Source organism: Linepithema humile, chromosome 1, assembly GCF_040581485.1.
Source record: "Linepithema humile isolate Giens D197 chromosome 1, Lhum_UNIL_v1.0, whole genome shotgun sequence".
Lineage (NCBI taxonomy): Eukaryota > Metazoa > Arthropoda > Insecta > Hymenoptera > Formicidae > Linepithema > Linepithema humile.
In genome coordinates, this window is record NC_090128.1 from 26800108 (window position 1) to 26824716 (window position 24609).

At 42.0% G+C, this 24609-nt stretch overlaps 1 protein-coding gene and 1 long non-coding RNA gene across 4 annotated transcripts in view; one reads left to right on the forward strand and one right to left on the reverse strand.

The window, feature by feature from the left end:
• LOC105668540 (discoidin domain-containing receptor 2-like) overlaps window positions 1-24609 on the forward strand; it is a 190689-nt gene that overhangs the window by 46376 nt on the left and 119704 nt on the right. The gene's annotated exons all lie outside the window — the stretch shown is intronic.
• Window positions 14707-22996, reverse strand: LOC136999952 (uncharacterized). Of its 2 annotated transcripts, none has more exons than XR_010890267.1 (3): window positions 21809-22996; window positions 16942-17069; window positions 14707-16150 (listed from the first exon to the last, which is right to left on the reverse strand). It is a non-coding gene; the product is annotated as an uncharacterized lncRNA (long non-coding RNA). The 2 variants fall into 2 exon arrangements; XR_010890268.1 differs by having other exon boundaries at window positions 21805-22996.

The window sequence follows — 24609 nt, forward strand, 5'->3', positions numbered from 1 at the left end:
TGGGGTCTACCATTTCGGGATCAAAGGTCCAGCGATATCGTGCCCTGACCTACGACCTCGTACTTCCCACGCAGTTCCACCTGAATACGTACAGACGTTTATCTGCCATCAGGAATCCTCTTGAGTGCTTCGATCTTAAGTCAGCAGTATATTAAAAATGCTTTTGCCAAAGAAAGCCACGTAATTGTTGCAGTAAAGTTAGAAATTTATTCTGTTTAGTGTTCTTACAATATAATTGAATATATCTTATTTATTAATTTTAATTTGTTTTTTTTTTTTTGTTTTTTTGTTTTTTAGAAATAGAAAAAATCTATTATGTGCTTGAAAGTATATTTGTATTCATATTCGTATTTTATTACGTAAAAAGATACATATTGTCATGTGGACAAAACCCCGAAAAATCAGTAAATATTAGTCCAGAAACTTGCTATATGAAAAATTCAAAACTTTTTCAAGCGTATACCGCTGCCAATCGATTGCCTGTGGCAATGTACCGCTTAAGCTTCACAGTTAGAACGCATTTTTCGCGAAGGGAAACACGGACGAATAAACTTGAAAGTGGCAGTCGAGCGTGATAAAGTCTCTCAGACTGTCTATTATGTAGTTGTCATAAGATAAAGAGGGTGGAATCGAATATAGTCAGCATAAAGCATGCTGGCTACTTAGTTTTAATTCCATTTGTAACGCACGGCAATCGTACAACTCTTCTTAAAATGGAAAATTGCATATTATTGATATAATTCTTAACGTTTCTCAATTTAATATTAACACAACACATTCAAGAATCGATGCGGAAATTTCTTTGCCTATTGCCGCGGTGGAGAATCTAACAGTGCATGAATCAATGCATCTGCAACGAATATTTATCGCCGACGATTTATCACCTTAGCCGGCTAATCCGGAATTGTCTCGACACGCCGTAGCGCGCGAACTGTTGCGCGAACATTGGAAGGCGACGGAGGTCGGTTTCGATCGCGCGATATAATCCGGATTCGCCGGTCTAGAGGTCACAGGTCGCGGGGTCAGGTCGTCGCCAGGTGCAGCCGCAGGTATACGGGAGGGTGGCTTGCTAAGGGTGCAAACGCGAGCGCCCTGCAGTTCGAAACGGGAACTATCGCAACTTAATATCGATCCGGTAATTCGCGCGGCACTCTCTGTGCCTCTCTCCTCCGAGTTCCCTTCACCTTCGGCCCGTTCGCTCATTCCGTCCATCCGTCCGTCCGTCTGTCCTCTTTCTTTCCCCTTCTCTCTCTCTCACTCCTCTCTCTTACGACTGTGCATATATTCTAACTAGCCGTCTCTGTCCGTCTTCCTCCTCCTCGCGGTGGTTAGTTCACTCACTTTCGAACTCCCAACTACGCGGGAGAGTCAGTCGCAATCAATATGGCATCCTACTTATCTCCATGCCGGGAGTTTTCGCTTCTATCCCACTCTCCTCGACCATCGTTCTGACCTATGTCCAAAGCCCTGTTATTGGTCTGTGCTTCAAACTCCACCGCACTCGGAACGAAAACAAAGTATCGAGTTACTACGAACTACTTGTGAAATTGTTCTTTTTTTTTTCTTATTGTGTGGTCTCTTATTGTTAAACCAAGTTTACCAACTCATTCACGGAATCACTGTGCATTCGAATTTTGTCCTGAAAGCTTCTGTCTATTGTATTTTACTAGGTGCGCAACTAAGTTTCCGGGTTTCACACATGAATGGCGCTAACGATACATGTAGTCGATATACATGTCTAAAGTTGTGTTTTTTTATTAACTTGGACATCTGTCAACAATAACCAGTCATAATACCAACACATATTGCAACGCAAAAATATTTTTTCTAACAATAAAGATGTCGAGTTTTGTGCCAAATAAACAGCATTTGCGGGAAGCTTTGCTTTTCTGCTTCAACTTGAAAGAAAATGCAGCTGAAGCACGCCGTTTGCTTGAGAAAGCCTACGGCGAACATGCACAATCGAAAACTACTTGTGAAGATTGGTTTAAACGCTTTAGAAATGGCGATTTCGACACTGAGGACAAGGAGCGCTCCGGAAGACCAAAAACATTTGAGGACGCCGATCTGCAAGCGTTATTGGATGAAAATGATACGCAAACACAAGACAACAACAACTGATAAATTTGAACCATGCATTGCTCGAAAAACGGCCAGAATGGGACACGAGACACGAACGAGTGATATTGCAGCACGACAACGTTCCGTGCCATCGCACTTCCATCGTCCAGGACACCATCAAAACGCTGAAATGGGATCTGCTACCGCACCCGCTGTATTCACCAGACCTGGCCCCTTCCAATTATCACTTGTTCCGGTCGATGGCACATGGCTTAGCTGGGCTACACTTGGCCAATTTCGAAGAAGTGCAAAACTGATTGGATAAATGGTTTCGATGCAAAGACGCGTCGTTTTATCGTCGCGGTATTCATGTATTGCCAGAGAGATGGCAAAAATGTGTAGCTAGCGAGGGACGATACTTTGAATAAACCGTTTTTTGTATTTCTCTTGAAATTTTCCATTTTGCATTGATAAAAAAAAACCCGGAAACTTAATTGCGCACCTAGTAAACGACAAACATTATGGAAATGGTATCGATGGGATTTAGGAAAGGTGTACATTGTTAGCAAAAATTGCAATCTTCCCGATTCACAATGCGGTTTTGTATTTTAAGAAATACATCGCTAGATTGTGGCGATTCGTCGCTTAAAATAGACGATGAGTGCCAGTCCGGAGCATCCTCAGGAATTTTATCGATTGCTTTAGATAGACATGTATGCGCGCCGGAGAAGGGTTCTCTCGCCGCGCGGTCGCCTTTAGCGCCGTGTAAACGCGTGTTTCCGGTTGACGACCGATAAAGCGCGGCCGATTACGATTGCGTAGCGTGCCGCCGCACACGCATCTACGCACTCCGCGGAATGTTGATCGAACGCTGTTAAATACCTGCGTTCTACGCGTGCATGCTTTTTCGTCTGTCTAGATATGTCGATGCTTCAATTCGTGAATTCATAGTTGAAATTGTAAGGGACGGCTAAGAATGTCAGCAATTATTGGCAGTCAAACAATCTGTCGTGGCTTACGTTGGCACTAAATTCTTGAGAAACGTAAAACTTAGTAATTACATGAAAGATGGGCAAATTTTGTAATTTTATAAATAGTTTTATTAAATAGAAATATTAATTAATTATATATCTATATAAATAATATAAGAATTATTGTATATTAATCAATGTAGCATCCTTGTCTTGGAAAGAGTTGAAGCCGAATTAGCTTCTATCATATTACGGCTTCAACATTAATAGTTTTTTGTTTACACGTGCGGCTCTTTTTTCCTTATTTGTTTCGCCTGGAAGAAACAGATATTAGATCGTTAAAATTTAAGGGATTCTTTTAATGATTACCAAAGACGATGCCAAAACGTGATACCGGCCGATCCGTTGAACGTATCTATAAAACTTTACGACGCGATAAATGTTTCTCGCAATCTGTCGCTAATATCGCAGAATATTACTTTCGGGACGCAGTCATAACAGGATCCTATGTAAGCTCCCGAACTCTCTCCTCTAGACAAATACGTGCAAGTCAGCCGAGACAAATATCTCTCCCGAAATACCCTTCTGCGTGCTCCTAAATTCGCTCCTTCGCTAATCTGTCATTTAGTCCGTTGTATTAGAAACGTAATGAATCTTCAGCGTCAACGAACCCTTCCGCATCTTCTGGCTCTCGTGAACGAGGAACGTGAACGATGGATCGGCACATGCGGGAGGTAGCGTCGAAGATTAGCACAAAGACCACGGTGGAGCTGCGAAATAAATCAATTAATGCGATGTCGGGCGAGTAGCTGCCGTCTACGCGCGTCCGCGTTAAGCTGCCGGATGGATTGACATTTTTTTTCCTCTTCCGAGTCCGACGGCACCGCCCATAATAAAAGCTTCGACGGGATTTTCGTGTCAGTCGACGGCTAAATAAACTTCTGAACGGTACGGTGCCAGCCGGTATAGGTGAGAAACTCTTTTTTTGCTCCGTTCGCGCGCGCACACACGTGCGGGCGCGCGCGTATGCAGAAGCGGACCGGACGCGTCGGGAGATAAAATGACGTGCGTCTGCATCGTCATTCGTGATAATGGCGGTGCAACGTGCGTTGCGGGTAAAGGGGGCGGGTTTAGGAACGGGCGACGGCTCGTTTTCGCTGTCATTTCAACGGCGACGCGCGTTATTGTTTCGTCCGGCGTCGACTTAAAAAACGTAAGCTATCGTAACTCGCGACAACGCGACATTTTGTGAAACTTAACTTCGCTCGCGCGTAATACTATCGCAATTATTTTTCAAATTATTACGTGCGCGTTTATTTCGGGAATAATATCGACTTTGTGACTTTTATTGACGCTGATGTTTTTTATCAAATAATCCGCTAATGTAATCAACTGTGCATGACATTCTTGCACAAGAGTCGCCGAATAAAAATATTGCAATCATTTTTCAAATATTATTGACAAATTTATTATGCGTATAAATCAAATTCCGAACGGAGCAAAATTGAAATAAACTGGTGAAATTTTCAGTGACAGCATATGTCAAATAAAAAAGACGGTAATTACAGTGTATACACAACTATGTCATTGAAAGTTGGGGGGTTAAAATCTTATTTCAACATATTGGCAGGGAGTTGCTGCTTACCGTGGCCTCGTGCGCTGCATGATGCCTTACGACCCCATTGAAAGCTAACAAACTACTAACTATACACCCGGAAGGAGTTAATCGACGATATTCGCTTGAAACTTTGCAACTTTTGCGCCGCCTGCCACGCGATACGTATATACACATTACGCCTCGTCGACGGTGGTAAAAGTGTCACGAACTTCCGCATTATTTACGATAAAATTTTCGCTATATAAACTTTCCTGACGCTCGCTTCTTTCCGATTCGCGCGGCGTATGCAGATCAGTCCGCGTTTGATCGCCGAGCGCTTTTTATTAAATTTTAAAATATTTTTCGAGAAATAATGTTCGCTATCGAGAAATTGTCACAGAAATGTGTATGATGTGAAGATATATATTATTTATTTCGATTTTTTATTCTTGATATCTTGCCATTTTCTTCGCTAATCCATCGTCAAACAGAATAGCATGGTTCCATTTAGCCATAAATAGTTGCCAACATACTAATCGCATGTACACACAGATCGATGCCTCGAAGGTAGCACTTTTCGTGCGTTTCGTGACCTTTTCCTGGAAATCCATAAATACACAAGATTAGGGGGATACATCGTCGGGTAACAGCGGCGACTTGAACACGCAGTTTTGCACGCCGAACTTATCCTTAAACAGCTGGCACTGATATAAGTAGAATTTACATTATATTCAAGTATTTGCAGTACGTGCATGAACATTAAATATCTCTCTCACAGCTTTTTACAATAAGTAGTGTTTTAGTACTTGACGTGAAAGTATAATAATCTTTAACCAAGTATCTTTATACGATTATAAAGTATTATTTATGTGAATATACTGATACCGGCAGGCTTAGCTTACATATAAATTTAAAGTTTAGCTGCACAATTATCTAAAGACATTTATTTATTCTTGTTTTCTTATTAAAACCCAATTATAATTAAATGGAACCGTGTTGTTTTGTTTTGCACAATGGATTAGCTATCGTTAGCATCTAAAGACCAGGTAGAAAATAGAGTACTATAAGAGATTCGGTATACGAGAAACACGCAAAGCATTATGACAACAAAGCAATGTACTGCGAGCACGCAAATCGTCATCGTAGACGACGCTTACACCAACGACACTCCAGGGTGTCGCCTTGGGCGCGGACAGAAGGGTTTTCGCATTATTTGCGAATCGTGCATGCCCGTAACGTGCATCGTGGGTCAATTGCGATGCAGCTCTTGTAGGAGAGTTGCACGAGGCAGTGCATAGCGAGCGAAGTTGGAGCGAAAGAGGGAAGAAGGGAGAGAGAATGAGAGAGAGAGAGAGAGAGAGAGAGAGAGAGAGAGAGAGAGAGAGAGAGAGAGAGAGAGAGAGAGAGAGAGATTGAGTGGAACGTACGTCCGCGAGGCGAAGGGGGAAACTGGATTGGCGAACAGATGCGCAGCACGATCGCGAAGCCCGATGTATTGCGTTTGCTAATCCCCGACATGGCTGACAGTATAATACACCGCTTTGCAAACAGCAGCAACATCCATGCCGGTGCTGCTATTGCTGCCTTGCAACCCCTTTGGCATGGCACTCGACCTAGGCGAGCGTTGTATGTATTTACTGGTTTCGCGTGGGTGTGCATCGTTTGCGCACGCATATTCACATACTCCACGTGAACGGTTCCGATACATTTGCGCGCGACCGTGCACGTTTACAAGCGCGCGTACTTGTGTAAAGCCGTCGGGCCGCACCGAAGTCGAGCGAGGCGACGTTTAACCTTCCAATCGACGACGACTTCGTCCGCGTGTCTTTTCTCTCTTCCGCCTTCTCCGTCCCCCGTGGCCTTCGTACTCCTCCACGACGGCATTCCGGAACTTACTGCCAATTGTCTCGTATAACGGAAACCGCGTCGTGGCTTCCAAGAATGTTTGCACGTCTTCTCGATCCTCTCTTCGGGAGTAATTGAAGACAAAGATATCGATAAGCTATGGGAAATTTATTTAAATTATGAGACATTTATCTTCTCCGATTCTTCTTGAATGCTTTACCTCGCCTTGACATAATGTAAAAAGCAACGATATTGATTCGTAAACAAATCAAAGTACGCAGAATTTTATTTAATCGTTATTTTTTTTTAAATAAAATTTTTACAGATAATGTATTTTTAATTTAACGAATAATAATGTATTTTAGACATAATTTCTACAATTTTGCAAATTTACAAGGAACCAGTTTGTACAAATAATTACGAGCCATTTCTTCGCGCTCGGTTCTCTATGATCTTTAGATTTTGTTGCGTCGGGACTGCTGCCATTCTCAGAAAGAAAAGCCCTGAAGGATCCTGCAAAATGCATTCAATGCGCACAATGGCTCAGCGGCAAACCTGTGCGCCGCGAAGCATAATAATTTCATTTTCTCTTCCTCGGGGCATAAGACAAGAGCGAAAAAAGTGCAAGGCGACCGTTGACAAAACCGACGGCGCGTCCCGACGGTACTCGATCGTTTCGTGCGGTAGTCGGGGGCCCCTCTCGGGTCTCCTCCCGGCGCGTTGCGTGAATCAAAATAAAACGGACGACATTCGGAATCGCGATTGTACAAAAGCACAATGAACCATTGAGTGTAAGAATCGAGCTGAATGTGAGCTAGTCTTAGGGCCTCTCGACGTGCGTACGCAGGCACTCAGTGCCTATTGGGCCCGAATGGAGGACGGGCTTTCCTGGGAACCAGATAATCTCGCTTATAGAGAGCTGATCTCGAGTGTCCGGGGCCTGTGAGCATCGAGTGCGCCTATCGTTGATAAAAAAATGCATCTTGCGGTGAAAAAATCTCAAGTGAAAAGGGCGTCGACGATCTTTTCGATCAATCAAATTGGAATACGCTTACCTGAGCATTGAAGTGCTTCTTGAAAATTTTTTACGATTTATTATTCGAGAAAAATTGCAAACATGAGAAATGTATGTATGAAATAATGTATAAGCAAATCCAATAATTTATAAATTATAATTATAAATAGGTTTATAGATGGATGCATTTGATTGCACAAATTATAATACAACAAACATTCTTTAAAAGAATGTTCATAAATCGAATTTCACGATGGTGCGTCGTGATCGACAAGGCGCCAAATGGCAAAAACTGTAGACACTGCTATCAACGTTACTCCAAGCCGAGTAAATCGTCCGACCCCAGTCGCAGCCGATCAAACCGCACGATTTCTCCTTTCTTCTCGATCTCTCGCTGCTTGACATGTATTGTCTTCGATTCAAAAGCGCAGATCGTTCATTGATAGGTTATCCTGCTGGAGCTCGGGTTTTCGTCGACAAAACCTTTCGGACGGTGGAAGACTTCAATTGTCTTCATCCGTAGAAAACCTGGAAATAGAAACTTTAGTTAAATACAGTTCACGATAAATGATACAATTCTCACGAACAACTGTGACGATAACTAGCGATAAAATATAGATCTTTTTATAAAGATATAGTGATTAGCTGAAATGCATGCGACACATGCAAGAATAATTAAGGCCTTTCGCTAAGCAGGGCGTTGGCTTTTGCGACATAAGAGGCGGCGGCCGCGTAAACCTAATTATCCCTACGTCTGGATAGTTTTAATAGCTCAGAATGCGAGGGCGTTTGAAAAATACGTAACTTCGGCCTTGAACTGTCAGCGTTGCGTCCCGTAGGGTCCTTTTACTCCGCTACGCACAGGCGTTAAGTGACTGATAAAGCCCCGTGAAATCCAATTAAGAATCTTTTAATATTTATCGACGTCTCGTTGATGAGAGCCGGCCCGTGGCAACAATATTTTACGCTTTCTCCGCCGGTACACGGCGCCTTCGTAATTACGAGCGTTCACGACGATTTATCTCCCTTGACACGAACATCCGTACGCCGGCGAGAATCAGTCGTGCAGGCCTTCAAAGAGCCTCATGCCCGGCCGAGTGCGCCGTATGATTTTTATGACTGCATTAATGCGGCGCGCGACGCGCGCATGTGTGTGCGATGAATGTCGGAAGATTCTCCGAACTGAATGAGACATAGGCTGATACATAAAATACGGCGTCGTTTGATAAACGGACGTTGTGCGCGATGAGATAATGGTGCTTGTAGAGCGATAGCGTATCGTTTCGACTGAATCGTCCTGTTGTCGACAGATCAGTACTGTGAAAAAAAAAGCTTTGGCGAACACGAAACGCTAATGACACACGTCGCGATTGCGTATCATTCTATACGATTATAATAACTCCGCCGATGAATTGATGAATAAGATCTTTATAATGTCTCTGTAAGAAGTTTGCGATGAAGACTCTACGAATCTCGATAGTGTAGAAAATAAGCGCGGTCCAAGTTAAGCAGCGCGCCGCAGGAATGGCGCCGCCACCGCGCCTAGCTGAAAATCTACGGTGAAGTGGAGGATAAGACGTGCGAGGACTTGTTTTTAGACAGATACGTACGCGTAGCGAAGCATTAATAATCGATTATTGAGCAGCGAGAGAATAACAAGCAAAAATTGCGTGGCGATATATAGTTTGCGCAGTTCTTCACACTCATATTTTCTTACAATAGCGAACGTTAGAGAAGCGCGATTAAGTCGTTAAAGAGAGAGAGAGAGAGAGAGAGAGAGAGAGAGAGTGTCTTCATTTTTACATTAGATCGCACAATAATGCTTTTCGTGAAATGCAAATGAAATGACGAGCAAACCGCTCGGCGGAACGTCATTGCAGAAATCGTCACCGAGACGTCAATCAACATTAGCGTACCGGAGCAGAACTTGCAAGCTCTCCCATGGAAATCCTGATGAGCGCGTTCTTGCGTGAAGCTCCGATAAGCAGGAAAACACTGTAACGCCAGTATAAACTTCTTTTGTCGTTCGCTGATGCTTCAGCACGAATTTCCCGCAGCATTTTTAGCACTAATTTCCAATGCGTCTTGCTGTTTCCGTTATTCGTTCAGGATTTCCATTTCTTTGCTTATAATTGGATATTCTTTGCGGCGGACTACTACACATCCGAATGCGATCTCACGGACGGTGATCCGTCGTTCAAAGAGCCGTTTTAACGAGAGCGCCGATGGCTTAAATTACCATATACGACCTTTATAAAAGGAAATGGTTTTACAAAATAACCAGTGCGGCATAATAGGATTTCCCGTAGCGAGTAGCTTTCATTTCCCGTTATTTTTTCCTCGGCAATGCCACTTTTGATGTTGCATGCTGCAAGTGTTTCCTCCTGGGCTTCTTGGGCGAGCGACGGCACTCTAATTGTTCGCTTTGGTATATTGCGAGCGGGGCCGCGAGTTATAGTCGAATACGCGATAAAATAAAAAATGTATCGTTATTTGAACCGGGCTAAAGGAGGTGAAGTGTTGCCCGGCGCACTGCGAAAGGGCGAATTGGACCGCCAAGATGTTAGGAAATTTCCCGGAGGACCGTTGGAATTTCGAAGGCCCGCTCGCCCTCGCTGCATAGATACTCGTGGGAGTCGGATATACTAAAACTTGTATGCGATTGCACGGCGGATTCGAGACTGTTGCTTTCTTGTTTCCACGGAAATGCGCGTAAGGTTATTCGCGAGCAGGTAATCCGAGGCGCGCGTGTGAATTAAGTTTCATGCAACCCGACGCGAATTCGCAATGCCCCGCGCGCGCGGGTATATACGGAGAATCGATCGTTTTGCGATTCTTGCAAATAATCCTCGCATCCTCTCCGCATTCGGGATTAGTTTGCGGACACCTTTATGATGCCGCTCGTGGTCTCGTGCAAACGCGCGGCGTCGGCGCTGGGAGCGTTAATCAATTTGCTGAAAAGATAATGGCGGTATCGTCGCTGCATCTGAACTAGCGTCGTCATCGTCGTAGTCGGCGAACGACAGCTTGTAGAGCGATCGTGCGCCGAACGAGCGACAATGTCCCCGCGTTCCCTGATACGAGAGTGAGTGCCTCTGCACATACGGCTTTGTCGAAACTTTCGGTCCCCTGTACACGGGCATGCGTGCATGTGTGCGCACGTGTGCGAGTATCCAACTACCGAGCCGGGATACCCTTGAAAGCGTACGTGCCCCGCTGCGGAGGGCTGCCTGGTTATACACTGCAGGCAGGATATTACGGAAGCAGGTGTGTACGCCGCTTAACAAACAAGGAGTGATTAATAGCAGCCTCTCGTTGCCCTCGATAACGCGACGTCGTCCCCGGCGAGCCATCCCCAAAGGCGTCATAGCCAGGTAACTGCGTTCAACGTTATGACGCGTTCCAGACTGTTTTGCCAAAAGCGCATGTGACAAATTGTCGTCGTTTACAAAACAGTACTTCGTCGCCGCTTCGTATCGAGTCATCGTGCTCATAAATATGCGCACTGCATAAATATGCGATCCAACGTGAAATGCTTCGGTACTTGCTCGTCATGTTGCATCATTATCTTGACATTCTGGCATGTATCTACATTTATATTATTAGTACCGTTACAAGTTATAAAGCAAGTTTTTTGATAACTTGAGCATTCGTATGCTTGTGATTAATAATATCTATCATATTTTATAGCGAACGGAAATATTGACGATTAATACTTAAACAAATTGTGTAGAATAAATTCTATTTTCAGTTTCTCGCACTGCGCGTTTAAATGAATGTAAACTAGTAGATATCAAAATTAGAACAAAATTGATTTGAAAAGTGCTTTTGTTATAATATATAAATAAAGTATCGAAATGGTGAAAAACATAGCGAGAAACCATTGCAAAAGTTTGATTGTTTTTCAAAAAATATGCGCTGTTAAAATAAAACTTTGGTAATTTTATACAATAGTGAGATACTTCAAACAATATCGATTACAACGATTACGAGGATGCGTCGATAGCGGCGTTCCACCAGCAGAGACAAGCGACAAGGACCGATTTGGATCCTCGCTGACGCGCCGGAAATTACATTCCACCGTTGGTGCTGTAATAATGGGGCTAGTGGATGCGATAGGCGAGATTTTAGGGCGTGCCTGTGCGTTTCGCAAGGTCCAGTAGATAGGCGGGAGAAAAAGAGTGACGATCTTGTTTTCGATAGTGATCGCGGCCCGATCTATCATCCGGCATCCTGAAAACGCCACCGTGACAGTTCGCAACATCGTAGGGTCGAGAAGCCGTAATCGACTAAGAGAGAAATTATAGCAATGAAGCTACTCGACCGGTTTGCGGAGGGTAAAAAGTGTCAACCTGTTAAACGATAGCGATGAATATAAGATTGCGAAAGTCTTCGACATTTAACGCGGAAATTGTGGAGCGTGACGCGGCACTACGCTTGCGTATTATTCTGCAAATTAATTATCGCAAGCGCGTGACATAAAATCTACGACACGGCAAAAAGTAAAATTAAATATATGTAAAACAATGAAAAATACGCAACATTGAAAAAAATAAAACGCTGCTTGCCCGATGTTAAAATTTTTGCATAAATTACACAACTATTTTAACGAGCAATAGATCGGGCCCGTTGAATGCACGATATGGAGACGTTCAATTTACTGCATTATTCTCCGACGAAAGGTCAAGTAGATCGATATGACCGTGTGTAATATGTGGTACATCAAAGGTAATAACGCTCTCCCGTAGGTATTTGCCTCCGTGTGTGGAGGGTGGCGATCGATCGATTATCTACATCCTCCTTTAAACGGATATTGGACTGCGCGTCATGCACGTTCGTCTACTTCCTTTAATGTTCACCTTGTTATCTACGCCGTCCCCGTGTCATTATGGTCGCTTCGCAAGAAGAGTAATACAGCGGACAATTCTTCAGGGCGCAAAAAGAGCCCTAAGTGCCAAACGCCCTAAGTCATTTTACAAAGAACTTCCATATATATTATGACTTTTAGGGATATTAATATATATTAAAGAAGTGCGTAGGAGGTGTTAAGCACTTTTCGGGCGTAAATCCGACGAGGCCACGAAACAATGATCGTCTGAGATCTCGTCCCTCCTTTTGAGATGGAAAACGCTGGCTGCAGGGGGGGAATACGCCCTGAAAGACTCGATTCACCCAGCTGTAAATATAGCGAGAAATATAAGCGGCAAGGGTCGCCGATTCGAATTCATGTTGATCAAGTTCGTCTTCCTGCCATTAGCAGATTGTATGGCGCTCTCGACTGTCCTTAATTAATTTGGTGAGATCCCAATGACCTGTCGACTATTTCATCAATTACTCGAATGAGCTCAATGCGGTCATGTCAATGGCACGACTGGTCGATGTCGTCGTTCAAAATAATGATTTCGTACACATTCCTAGGTCATAAGTATAATTATATAAGTTCTATCGTAATGAAATGGTTTCGATAGGATTTTGCGGCGGATACATGGAGATCTATTGCGCTCACTGCCAGAACCGAGTGAATTCCATTCGCATCAGTTAACTCGCCCGGCGGAGAAATTGATCGAAATTGCCAAACGCGAACGCGGCGCTACGTGTAAAAAAAATTTACCGGCGGATCCACGGGCGGTGTATCGTCGGTTCAGAAATCTCGCAAATCGATTACCGGGCGTGCGGGTAACAGCGATATCGCATCCGCGTCATAAATCAATGTCGAATGCGAGGTAATCGAGCGCGATACGCTCTCGCTGTGTCGGAGGCAGCCGGTATTAATTCCTCGGGCCGATACGAACGAAGGTTAAGGCACGTCGGGCTACTCGCTGAGCGGAGGACTCCTCCGAGCGAGGACGTGCCGCGGAAAGAGTCACGTGTATTTCTGCATGCGGCTATTTTGCAACCGTCTCGCGCCGCCGTCGAAACCCGTCCTCTCGACGTCTTTTTCTTTGCCACACTCCTACCACCATCGAATCGCTCTCTCACCCCCGTCGGTCGTTTCGTCTGCTGAGTGCACCTCGAGTCTCCGTCACCCTGTTCCGTTACTTCGTCGCTGCTTCCTCCCCCTCTCGCGTCGTCCGGTGATCCTCGATGAAAAATTCCTGCAACGGGCGAGCGACTCGTGCGCTACCGATAAAAAATAAAAGTTTTGAACGCTCTCGCATTTCGACTCCCGACGCGACTCAAGGCGATTTTTCGCTGCTCCCGCGCGATTTCCGATATCGCATATATCGTGGATCTTATCATCTCTTCGCCGTTCTTCTCCCTAAGTCTCTTTTTTGCAGACTTTGAAGAGAATTCGGGAATATTAAATAATAGTATAATCTTTCCTTTTTGTCGAATACATATGTGTTGAAGATTTATTTATTCACAGTCATTAAAATACAGATTCAATCTTAAATACGCATAGAAGAAAAACGAAAACTTGTTCAAAGCAAACTTCGCTGCGTTTATGCGTCGTATCAAACAATTATACATTTTGTCGAAACAACAGTGAATAATGAGGCAAAAGCGCATGCAAACATAACTTGGACGAAAATATTTTTTACTCGAACCGATCTTGTCTCACCGATTGTACTCAGGACGATCCTGTCAGTATAAAGGATAGTCCTGGATGGTTGGAACGGGTCCAAGTTGAACAGGGTCGCTGTTGTGTGCCACTAGCATCGCGCAATGGGCCATGCTAATCGCTCCACTCAGAGCCCCTTTGTCCCCCTTTCCCCCCCGTCCGTCCTTACTCTTTCCCCGATCCCTCCGCCCTTGCAGCCACTCCACCAAGGTTCACAATGTTCCTCTGTCCCTGAAATTGCGTGAAATCATATCGGCCGCTCCCCGGAGCGTGCCATACTTTGCTAACTGCCGACAGACGTCCTAAGAACGGGCACGCCCTTTCGCCATCTGAGAAAAGTTCCGTCGATCTCGCCGAAGTTTTCTCAAGACAATGGCACAGTTCGGTTGTCGCGGTCGTTAATTCCCGACTTCACGGATTTATAAACGCAATCCCCTCTCGTCCGGGCGGGATGAACTCTAAGAGACGATTCTACAAATATTTAATCGCGCGACGTCGCCGTAACCGACAGCCCCTTTCGTTTCCTGCTATGAGCGCATTGGAGCCTTCCGCGCAGATTTACAAAATCATTATCAAAACTGTGTGATTTGCGTTGTCGAGTTAATCGCCGCTCCAGACTCTTTTTGCGTAATATTAGAAAATAATATCACGAGGCAAAAATAATGTGCGACGATCGATAATTTCTTTAATTTGGGTTCTAATTCGGGTAACAAACAGAATCGCTTTTACGAACGGCAATTGGAACCTTTCAATCTCAGGAACGAGAGGCCACCGGCGATCTCCTCTTTTTTTGGCGTCATCATCCAATCGCCGGAAATCGCCGCGCGGTTTCAATAATGAATGAAAGGTGTGCCTATTCCTAGAAAGAAGAGGGAACCCGCCGGTAGCGATAAAATCGGTAAGGATAAATTGAATCGGGCCAACCCCATCGATCTGAGGTTTCCTTTGATCTTCGAAGGGTCAATCCTGGTGAACCTCTCCGACGAAACTCGCTAACCTTGTGGTCGGCCCTTGGCAATACTTGGAGAAATCGATGCAGCGGTGTCGTGAGTTCTTATCAAAGGGAATTCTCTATGTAAAGGACCTTTAACTCACTGTAGTAAAGTTTCCTGTCACTGTCAAGTCCTTTCTCTCCCCGTATCATGATGTAAAATGTCGTGGCAATGAAACTCATAATTTATCTCGAACGTGCAATCACATATATACTGATGCTCTGTAATCCACGAGCTCAACATCGTTCTAGTATTCGTTAAATTACAATATATATAACAAAACTTTCTATGCGAATAGCACTTAAATAGGGTATATGAATTAAATTAACGTAATTAACATTATTTAGATTATTTGATCACCGCCAATGTTTTGAGCATAATTATCTAACAGAATATGTCGATAAATTATCGCACGCCATGAATACGTTTACTCTCGATAACATCGAATGCGCCAGTGATGCGTCGATACGCGAAATTTTCACACAATATGCCATTTTCTGTTGTGACATCGATAATGCTTCGCATTGTTCTATTATCCCCTCCCCTTGTTCTATTATCCGAACTGTAAATTGCGTGCTATTTAACCATTTAATTGATACTCAAATAAACATAAACCGACGCGTAATGGAGTGACAAGAGCGGCATTAATCTACTTGAATTCGTTCCCGTTGCCCAAAAAGATTCGCTTCAATCGCGCATTAACAATTCGTATCGGTACTCCAGACGATATTTTCAAGATGAAACCCATTACTCTTCGCGCCGCTTCGTAGCTGGAAGATTAGTGTCGTTTTAGCTTTGAGTGCCAACGACGGCGGCGATCCATCCCTCTCGAACGACGCTATTGTGCCGACCGGGGAAGACAGTGGTGGCTTTGATTACGACATTGTGCGGAGGAGAGGCCCAGACGCGCCGTGACTTTGCCTGCTTAAGCCGCATTCACAATGTCTAGCAGTCACGAATACATGCGTCAAAATCTTCTCGTCTTGCCCGTCGCTGCGGCGCGATTTCCGTAATACCCGAAAGCATTAGCAACGCGGTGAGATTATTTGGCGTTTTGTCCGGTTTGTTCCTGCTTCCGAAATTTCCATGCATTTGCATCATGAATGTCTGCTTCGAGAGAAAAAGAAAGATTGAATTATGAGAGAATCATCGGATGTACCCGTAAAATACTTCTTGTGCAGATATACATAATTTCAAATCTCTAATAATATCTTTTTTTTAAATATAATTTTCTGAATTGTGAGTTAATAAATATCGAAATTGAATATTACGAAAACTGCATTAATTACATTACTGCTTTGGCCGAATAAAAATACATAAATAATGTAATTCAATATTTGAAATATATATTGCGCTGTTACGCGCTTGTTTCTTCGCGGGAAAAATCGTTCTCTTTATTTTCACCGTAATTACATTGACTGAAATTGCGAGACTCGCTCCGATCGAGTCAGTTAAATCGATCAGAGATCTCCGCGCGAATGAGACTTTACTCGGAAAATTCGACAATTTCAGCAATCTAACACGGTTTATTTGATTTTCTCGGTATCGATATTCTATTGTTCTTCACAAAGATTTAAATGGCATGGATGTCATTGTGGGCTAAATTGACAGTATTTCTATTTATTAAGAATAATAAGATAATATAAATCTGTGTTTATTTTGCTGCATTACTGTATATTTGATACGCAGGAAAGAATTTTTAACAAGTAAATTTTCTTTGAAATTTTTAGTACTTATTTCAATTGTAAGTTACAATCCGTATTACATATGTGTGACTATACCGTTGTGCGCACGTCGAACAATCAAAAAAAGTTAGAATCTGTAATTTTATCGAACACGTTCGTCATCGGTCAACGAATATTTCCCCTAGGATCCAGGATCCCCTAGGATATACATACTTTTAATTCCAATTCTCGCATCCGAAAAGTTTTACTCTGTCAGCTCGCCGGTGGTCGAACGCATCTCGTAGCAATTTCCATCGATGCTTCTCTCTCTGCATCGTCCTCCTCGAATTTGTAGAGCGCCCCTGTGAAATGAGAGAGAGAAAGATGAGGAGAAAAAGAGGAAAAGTATAACGTGAAAAAAAAGAAGTAGCGCGCTAGGATAAAAAGAGGGAGGGCACGAAACGGATCGTTCTCTCGGAGGGACGAACGGAAGCGATCGGAACGAGAAAATTACCTTCGATCGGTTGACCTTGGACCCGATAACACGGAAGAAAAGAAGAGTATCACGAGAAAGGAGCGCCGTGCATGGAAGGGAGACGAGAAAAAAAGAGATGACCGAGCGCGAGGGTGGGAGGGAAGAAACCGGGATCTCGTGAAGCGGCCGGAGAAGCAACGCGAGAGATGTGGATGGATCGTTCCCGGGGGACGCCCCGTGTTCCATGGCGTGCCGCAGGACGTGTCCATGGTGTGTTTCGTGTCGTGCTGCGGTGCACCGATGGTACGGGTACGGCCGCGCGCGTACCCGTAGGTGTAGGCACGTAGTTGTACGCGTATATACATAGGTACGCCGGGCATAGAAATGCCTCCACAGTTACCCTCCAGGCAGTATTCCCGCGGGGATGCCCCTCGCGCAATTAGTGGCCTCGTCGCTGAGTGGTGGGTTGGCCCTTAATTATATCTTTTAAAATATCGGAGTTAAATTGAAAAGTCGCTTTAATTATATTTCGGATACCGGGCATTATGCTACGAAATCCCGCGAGCCCGACCGGCGTATCGTTCCGCGCGCCCCCGGCGCGGCATATTGATTTACAGAACCCTCAATTATCCTCTGCGCGGCGGATCGTAGGCCCTGGTTTTTCTTTCTTCCACGGTATCGGCTCCTTTCTTCTTCTCTGTTTGGCTCGCTCTCGTCGGAGTAGACGGACTGCGCGGATACAAAGCCGATCGTGAATCATAAGCTCCTAGCTTAACGACCCGTATCTTTGAGAAGCGTCGGCCTCCGATGATGAATTTAAGGGTTCTCTTTCTTGTTTTCACCATCTTTCATAGTGCTTACAAGATCGAGGATGAAAAAAAACGGCGGGGCCTTTCTGTAATTCCGCGACGTAACATTTTGGTGTGTGATTTTATCGATGTGTGAATTATAGATTTATATATTACATTAATTTATGTGTTTCTTTCTTCTTTCCAAGTTTACGGTTTTCGGTATAAATGAAAGATGAAAGTGACAGTTTTCCGGAAGAATTTAACCTCACACCTTTTTTTCTTTATAAACGACGCGGAGCCTCGTTAAAATGAAATGCGAAGCATGGAAAATGGAAAGCATAAATATACGCTTTGCAGGCACGCGAAAGGATTTAACTAATGTTATTAACGCGGAACTTTTCTCTCGCAACAAAATCGATGCCTGCCATAAATAAAAGATCAGGCAGCCAATTAGAAACTCTGCCCAAGAAATTAATGAATCCACCGCCAACGCAGATCGAGCGCCTGGACCTCTCATTTCATTATTAAAACACCGTATATAAGTATAAGATTTTCGAGAGCTCAAAGATGAATTGGCGAAAGCTTGAAATTTTTGTTATACGCCATATTTAATGCGGCTAATATTTATTAGTCAAATTCATATTACGGTCCTTCTATAAAATCAACAGATGGCCATTGGAAATTTAAATTGAATTTTATATTCATTATATATTTATATTCACAATTTACACATTGATTCCATAATATTTTTAATATTTGAATATTTCAACTAAAACAGTTTTTAAAGTTAGTTTCGGCGATGTCGACAAAGTTAGAAGAGCTTAACAAGATTCCATCTTGTTAAAAGTCCACGGGAAGTTTGAGCCATGAGAAACAGCGTTAAACGCGGATGTACGAGTACCCGTTGAAAAACAGTAAGTGATTAATTGTGGCTCCTTATTTAACTCCGCGAAAGTTTCTCGAAAATTTCCCCAAACCGCTTGTCCAAGGAAATAGAAGAATTTAATTGTTTTATAATAGCAGCTACATGAATCATTACTCTGCAAATATAGGGGAAGGTGGGGTAAGACGGACCCCTTAACAAAAATGGCTATATTTTTTATATTAATGACAAAAAGTAACTGAAATTTAGCATGAAGAAACTGTAGAATGTTTATTATAAGATTATAATGTTAAATTTTCAAAATTTGCAAAAGTTTGAATTATTATTAAGATTTTTAAAAACTTAATTTTGGTCCGTTTTACCCCATAGGTGGGGTAAAATGGACCATCCCATGGGGTAAAATGGACCAAGCCGAGATAATATGGATCAAGAAATAATTTAACTGATCAACTCAAAATCAAAACTATATAGTATTTATTAAATATTTTTGAATAAGAATAGAAATTAATTTAACATTAATTATTTTATTATACACACAAATCTTTAAAATAATTATAATCTTTATAATTTTTAACGTTTATATTAAATATAACATTAAATATAACATTTTAAAATAAAGCATGTAAATAAAATAAATAATTATTATAAAATCTGTTTTTATTTGGAGACATTATTTTTAATAAATTTCAAGTTTCTTCTACTTTTAACAGTGCGTTTTTTATTTTTCATAGCTTTTTTCAGTAAAAAAAAATGAGATGTAAAATATTTCTCAAATCAGAGCAAATATATAAGCAGAAAACTATAAGTAGAAAGTATAAGTAGAAAATATAAGTAGAACAAATATATAAATTGGTCCGTTTTACCCCATTTAAATTGGTCCATTTTACCCCACATGACAACATTAATATTATCTTATTTTTATTTACCTGTATCAAAATTATTTTTTAAATGTAACTGATGAAATATTACTTCTCAATAACCAGAAATATGGAACTTGTAGAAAAATTTAAAAATATTAAGTTTTGCAATCTTAGTCAATCTTAGTCTTAAAATGTAATATTAAGAAATTAGATCACGAGATCTATTTGCAAGAATTTGACGTTTTTTTTATAAATAACTTACGATAGTCTTATGATATAATGACGTAATTTTTAAACAGTTAAAAAGCATCAAAAAGGAAATTAATTTTATGTTTATCCAGCAGATAGAGGTACTTACTAATAAGATCTAGCAAATGGACCATTTTACCCCGCGGTCCGTCTTACCCCACCTTCCCCTACATAATTGATCGTATACAATTTTTCTACATACAATTATGACAACAGAAAAATTTTAATTTACAACTCACAGTTTACATTCAAAGAAGTAGCACAATTATTTTAGTAACTGCACATTTCGCTTACATTAGCACAGTGGTACTTCTGTTCTCAATTTTATTTGAATAAATATAAAATTAGTTTCAATCTTTCATCAAATGCTTTTAGAAAGACAGATACAGTTTGTGTGAAGGCGGTCGTAGGCGATCGAACGATCAGATAATCACATATGCGAGCACGAAGTCGAACGATTGGGCATTCGGCACTCTCGTGATGATAATCGGCCGGATCGATTATACTTAATCTTACTAAAGCTCTCCCGTATACCTGCCATTAAACGACGTCTGTACTCCCGTCAAATCCGTATCTCAGAGTGGCCATCGTCGCCGACGTGACACCTGCTACCTGCTACCCGCTTATCTAGCCGACCTTAAGCCTTAAAATCGTTTTACACGCACAAACACGCGTGCGTTTGTGCATATTCCGGAGTGTCGACGCATTGTATATGCGCGCATGATGGGTTTAGTCAGATAAACCGCCGACAGTTATTCACTTTGTTGAAGTTGCGTTGTTTACTTTGGCCAAAGGCGATCAATACATTGAAGCACATAGATCGGCTCTTGATCTATCGATGAGTTTAAGCTAAATAGCTATTTTATTTTACAGTGTAAAAATGAATGTATTTAACGCTTCATAGATCAGCTTTGAATGAGTTAATAACACTTTAAAAATATAATAGCGTTATGAATTAATTTACTCTTCAATATTTAACATTTATTTATCGTTTCCACTTACAATTAGTTATTTGTCTATGAAATAAAACTTCAAAGCTTATCTCAAACGATTGTACAATTATTTTTATCACTTGTACATGCTTTTTCATATAAATACAAACTGATGGAAAAGACTAACATTCAGAACAGAATGCATACATATTTTCATGTTTTATAGGAGAACGAATATTTATAAGAAAGGATGTCGCTATCGCGTACGGCATGCGCTTTTATTGTTTTCTTTCTCTCGTGTCTTTTTTTATTCTTTTTGTTTTGTTTGTTCGTGAATTATATTGCACGGTCTTTAAATTCTGAAATTTTTTAAACATTCCGTATATGTGGCATTTTTATGGATAAATGGTGTACGAGAAACACGTGCTTTATGATATTCTATTAATATAAAAATATGATGTCCCAAATATAAATATATATATAATAATTTTTCATTTTTTTTTGTTTCAGGTAAGTAACATGTCACATCTATACTAGTCATGTGTTGACTGTCTCTCTGACAAGGTATTATTTTATTTTATAAAATATTACATTCATTAATTATTTTAATTAAATATACTAAAGCAGCATAGAGAAGCACTTTTTTCTATTTTTGTTACATTAAAAAATTAGAAATAGTTTTAGGAAAATTAGAAATACTACATATTTGAATTATTTATCATATTAAGACTTTTATAAATGTTTTTGATTTTTAAAAATTTACAAAATGCAGTTCTTACGTTTCTATATCATTGATTAAGATACTAAATAAGGAAAAAGTCAATAAAATAACATTCGGTTAAATGTAAGTGGCATAAAACGAAACAAAATGATAAGAGATTCTTTTAATTAGACAGGAAAGTAGTACCTACAGTTGTTGACGCCCGTTCTGGTAATCCGTATCTTTATCGCTTTTATAGCGTCGCGGCATCATTTTGTGAAGAAATTGCTTCTTGAGCCGCGTTTTATTACCCACCGTGTTTCATTCCATGCAAGAACGTTGCCGTCGTACTGACAACGTTTCCCAGCGCGCGTATCGCTATAATTACCTAAGCCAGTCGTCGATAAGTGATCTAGGCCGTAAAAGACGCCGCAGGTCCGATTATGCACGCCATCGACTCTGATCACTTTGTAATTGCCAGCGAACGCGCGCAAGTGCGAGCGCCGGGCATGATGGTTTATTATTTTCACGGAGCGATCATTATATCGCAGCGCGCAATCTGCCTTTTTTTTCGTAATTTATTGTCATCGCTGCGGCACGAAGCGGAGCGTTCCTTGCGTACCCTTGCGTGCACATGCCGCCGGAACGAATAGATATTGATGCGCGACCGACATTATTTGCACGAACTTTAACAGATTGCAAATGTGCACGCAAAGCCAATTTGCCGATACATCGAAACGAGACGGCAAGCTTTTATAATACGCGCGTGAATATAGCGATTTCTCTTTAATTAAAATAAGCCGCGCATAATCCTGACATGTTCCATTTGCAGATAATTTCGTGTTATATATTCGTGTTATCGCGAAATAAATTTTATAGATTACGGAAATGTGTTTTTCAAGCAAGAAACTGTCGGCGATCGTCGCGAACTAATACATATCAATTAATACGTGATAAATTTTTTAACGCTCACCATTGTACAGAGCAATCAATCCGTCAAGTCCGGCAGCTTTAAATTTCGCCGAAAAAAAGAGAAATAAAAAAGAAAAAAAAGCATTTTTTTTTGCGTAGAGTCTACCGCGCGTATAGCCAATCAAATATTAATGCTCGCAGTTGTTACATGGTCGGGCAATTTCGAAACGAGCTCGCCATCAAGCGCGGGTTATATGCCTCGGCCATAAATTTGTTTCAACCCTCTTGCACGTCTCTCTCTCTCTCTCTCTTCCTCTCCTCCCCGCCCCTCCTCCCAGTCAGTCAACCTGGGAATAGTGGTCGTGAAGGGCGGTGGTGGCAGCGGGTACCAGCGAGCAGACGAGCGGAGTGGTTGCGAGCACCTTTCCAACCCTCTACGCGGGACGTGTCGTACCCGATATTCCGGGTATTGATAAAATAATGAGTGCATTATTAACTCGGCTCGTTCGTGGGGGTGCCGGTGTAATGTGTGTCGGCATGCGAGCCGATGTTCGTACACGCACGCCTGCACCCACACCGCGAATGATCGCATGCCTGACGCACGCATATATTCACTGGGTGTCGCAAAGTATCGATCTTGGAAATCTGAAAATGTTCCCGCCGTGCGATGTACATGTGACGTAATTAAAATAGGTGGTAATGAAATGTGTGAATCGCGCGAGACAATTAAGTGTGCGAATCAATGACTGTCAATCTTGCAAACAAATGCCGCGCATATTTCAATGAAAATTCACTCGTTGCTGTATATTTCGTTGTCGTGGTATCGTAGCAGATTTCTGAGCGTGCTCAAAGTTTGAAGAGTGTACAATATTTTACAAGGGGTACGTAATTTTTTGGCCACCGTGTACATGTCTATGCATCAACGCCTTCCCTCGCGCATTTTTCTCTGGATAGACGCGATAAAGCAGGAAAACGAAGTTGGTATCCGTAAGAGGGTGACGGCACGTGCGTGAGGATACGCGTTCACGCGCTACATTGATCTTATAACTCACGAGTGCGTGTCGGTAGGTAACTCTCACGCATCGAGCATATAAGTTCGATCTAGCGTGCGTTGCATCCTTCGGTTAGTACATCGTCGTGTAATACCTACCTTTCACTTTTGTGCTCAGGTATTTTCATAGGGTGACTTCGAAATTATTATTAGCTGCGAGCACGCCAAGTATAGATTGCGCGAGATATTCTTCGCTCGTAAAAAAATAATCGCGAAATATATGAAGAGTCTTATCAGGCGTTAGTATTATAAAATGCCGTGATACATCGAAATTTGTCGTGCGATTGTAGCCTTCCGCGTGAGCGGAAAACAAGAGGCGGAAAGTTCGAGCATCAGCTCGAGTATAATGCGCGGTACGAAACGCGCTCTCAAATCAAATATTTGCAAACTCTCTCAATACTCGGGCATATTCGCAGATTATCCGGTTCTCATGGGACCGTTATCGTCGTCGTTAAAAACGCACTACCCTATGTGCCGCTTCCGCCACGCGGGGGATAGGCAAAACGAAGGGGGTAACATCGAATAAAGGAGTAGGGGTTAGTGGTTGGGTTTCGTGAACACCCCCGACATAGATGCACCTGAGGCCCTCCGGTTTCCGAGCATGCTAATTCCCACAGACGGGGGTGCTTTAAGCCCCGTCTGCGCCGAGCGCTTATTGTGCGCCGGAAATGCAAGGACGGTACGGGAAAAAGGTAGAATAGGATAGGCAGTCTTTTTTTGTTAGTAACAAGCCTGTGATTCGAAATCCCAGTTCAATGAGATCACCCTTCGAATGTAGCCGCTGTACACTTTAACTGGATGGATTGCTTGCAGCAATATCTCGACGTTAAATAAAAATTATATTGCGCAGTTTACATAGAGGAATTAAAATTTTCAAAAACTATCAGATTGTCTATATCGGTTTGCAGTTTTCAATTATTATATGTTTAAAGAATCGTATATGTTATTTTACATATTTTTTCAAATAAAATTTTCCAGTTTTTTGTAGAAATTGCTTCTAACGAAAAAATGCTAGTTTTTAAATAATCAATTTATTTAAAAAAAGATTA